This window comes from Penaeus chinensis, chromosome 27 (assembly GCF_019202785.1).
Source record: "Penaeus chinensis breed Huanghai No. 1 chromosome 27, ASM1920278v2, whole genome shotgun sequence".
Classification (NCBI taxonomy): Eukaryota; Metazoa; Arthropoda; class Malacostraca; order Decapoda; family Penaeidae; genus Penaeus; species Penaeus chinensis.
In genome coordinates, this window is record NC_061845.1 from 17159666 (window position 1) to 17162165 (window position 2500).

Genomic DNA, 2500 nt, shown 5'->3' on the forward strand with positions numbered 1-2500 from the left:
GGGGAGTGAGTCAGTGTCCCATGAACCAACTTTCATTGTATTGTGAATCGGCAAATTTCCCCCCACGAGCTTATCCACTCAATCATCAAACGGGAAATAGGTGTACCGATTGCGTCATCCCAACGATTTATCTCACTCGCGTTGTTTATCTGCATACTTTCATTTTTTTCGCTCTTGGGGAGTTAAGTTAATTTTTATCAGAATAGGTAGGAATGTTTGCGTTGTAAGGCTCGGCATGTGAAGATCGGTCTTCATATTTCTCTAAGCTTTGGCGGTGGTCGCTTGGAATCCAGAGGCGCCGCTGCATTGTCCTCAGAACAGATCTGGACCTCAGGCCGAGTGCTTAGTTCAGATCAGTGTGTGTGTGTGTGTGTGTGTGTGTGTGTGTGTGTGTGTGTGTGTGTGTGTGTGTGTGTGTGTGTGTGTGTGTCAGATATATTTTATTATATTTTATAATTTATATATATATTGACGTCTTTTCGACCACTGTTCATTAAACGTGGCATCCGGCGCGCAGTCACGTGTCGCAGTCGCAGAGCTTGGCACACTCGCGCCGCCACTTTTGTCAGGAGGAGCGGGGCGTTGATTCGCGTTGCGCTTCTCACGCCGCCGGAGAGCTCTTTACGAGGTCGGCGAATGCCAGGCCAGTCGAAACCCCGGTGAAAGTTTCTGAGCAAACAGTGCCAAAAAAGTGAACAAGAATTACTTCTGTTACGGTTCCTAGCATGGAGTATATTGGAAAAGATTAATTCAGCATTATCGTTACCTCCATTTAATGCAGTATAGATGTGATTGGCTACGTCTATTTATTTACACATGTATCTATTTATTGTTGAAATGGTTTGTCACTCAGCCATACATTGTGATTAAAATTTATGGCTGATTTGACCACCACGCATTTGATTAGCTTTTGGATGGCGAGCCGGATCCACGTAGATATCCGGGTGGAATCGAAAGGTCTCGTTGTCAGTGCGATTCATCATAGGAAATGGGATCTGCAAGGAAGTGCATTCTTTCAAAAAAATATATATGTATATGTAGTACATTTAAATAATTGAAAGCAAGATTTTAGAGCGTCGGTGGAGGTATGTGCTCTGTAAGTGCTTTCTAGTAACGTTGTGTGTGTGTGTGTGTGTGTGTGTGTGTGTGTGTGTGTGTGTGTGTGTGTGTGTGTGTGTGTGTGTGTGTGTGTGTGTGTGTGTGTGTGTGTGTTTGTCTATGTGTGTTTTAGGAGTGGGGGAGGTTATAAGGGATGTAAGTTTTCTGGGATGTGAGTTCAGTTTAGTGCTTGTCCCACGATGCAGTTTATCGACGGCCCTTTTTTCCCCTCTTCTCTTTATTATGTTCCACTTAATTTCTCTCTCTCTCTCCCTCGCTTCCTATCCTTCTCCCTCTCCCACCTCCAACCCCAATATTTCACTTTTGTTTTGGGGGTGGGGGCACCTACACGCTGTGATGAATAAGTTATTCAACGGTACCGGACGCTGACTCCGGATCTCGTGACATTAGTCGGGATTCCTAAAAAGGGTTCGTGAAAAAAAAAAAAAAAATTGAATGCTTCTCTAGTAAGCAATATTACCGTCACCATCATCACCACAATGATAACTCGTATCGGTATATCGTTTTCGTCGTCACCAAGGCGAACTAGTGATATTATCGTCGTCAGTATGAGTATTATCATTATCATCTTTGCTAGCACAAATGCTAATTGCTATCTTGAATTGCATTATTTCAACCGCTTTAAGATTTAGCTCAGTCTCGCCAAAAAAAGAAAAGGAAAAGAAAACGAGATAAACAATAGCCGACAAAGTGGATCCGCCCGATTGTCGTCATGGGGTGAAAACGTCACTTTTCCTACGAAGCTCCGACCACGTGACCCGAAAACGATGAATCAGGGGCCGAGAGGGAGTTGGGAGAAGGCTGAGGCGGAGGGGCCGGAGAAAACGCGGACGCATCTCGTAACGACACACCTTCATAAACCATTACCCTCTCTTAAGTGCGTATATAGCCACGCGTGTGAATGCTCAAAACACCGCCGATTGCTGCCCGTTGCCCTCAACCCAGTATCTCGGAGACGACTGGAGCGGAGTCGTGGGGTGGGGGCTGTATCAAGGTCGCTCTGTCCTTGGCTGTGCAGAGCAAGTGCATGGCGTGTACGTAAGGCAAGTGTCAAGTTGCGTCTGTCGTAAGGGGAGGGGAGGTTGTAGACAGGAGGGGAGAGAAAGGAACTGAGGGGACGAGAAAGGGGAAGAGGAAGAGAGGAGACAGGGAGACAGAGGGTCAAAAAAAAGAGCAGGTAAAGGTTGAGAGGAGATATGGAAACAGACGGGGAGAGAAGAGAGCGAGGGATGTAGAAGGCGAGAAATGGAAGGAGAGAGAGAGAGAGAGAGAGAGAGAGAGAGAGAGAGAGAGAGAGAGAGAGAGAGAGAGAGAGAGAGAGAGAGAGAGAGAGAGAGAGAGAGAAAGAGAGAGAAAGCGCGAGAGCGAGAGAGAGAAAGCG

The 2500-nt window shown here is 46.3% G+C and overlaps 1 protein-coding gene across 3 annotated transcripts in view; it reads left to right on the plus strand.

The window, feature by feature from the left end:
- Positions 1 to 551: 551 nt before the first annotated feature.
- LOC125039440 (major facilitator superfamily domain-containing protein 12-like) overlaps positions 552 to 2500 on the plus strand; it is a 15648-nt gene continuing 13699 nt past the window's right edge. The window contains exon 1 of one of the 3 annotated variants that reach the window (XM_047633369.1): positions 552 to 628. The gene's annotated coding sequence lies outside the window, so the exon portion shown is untranslated. Of the gene's footprint in view, positions 692 to 2500 lie in introns of all 3 variants that reach the window. The other 2 variants (XM_047633368.1, XM_047633370.1) reach the window with 2 other exon arrangements.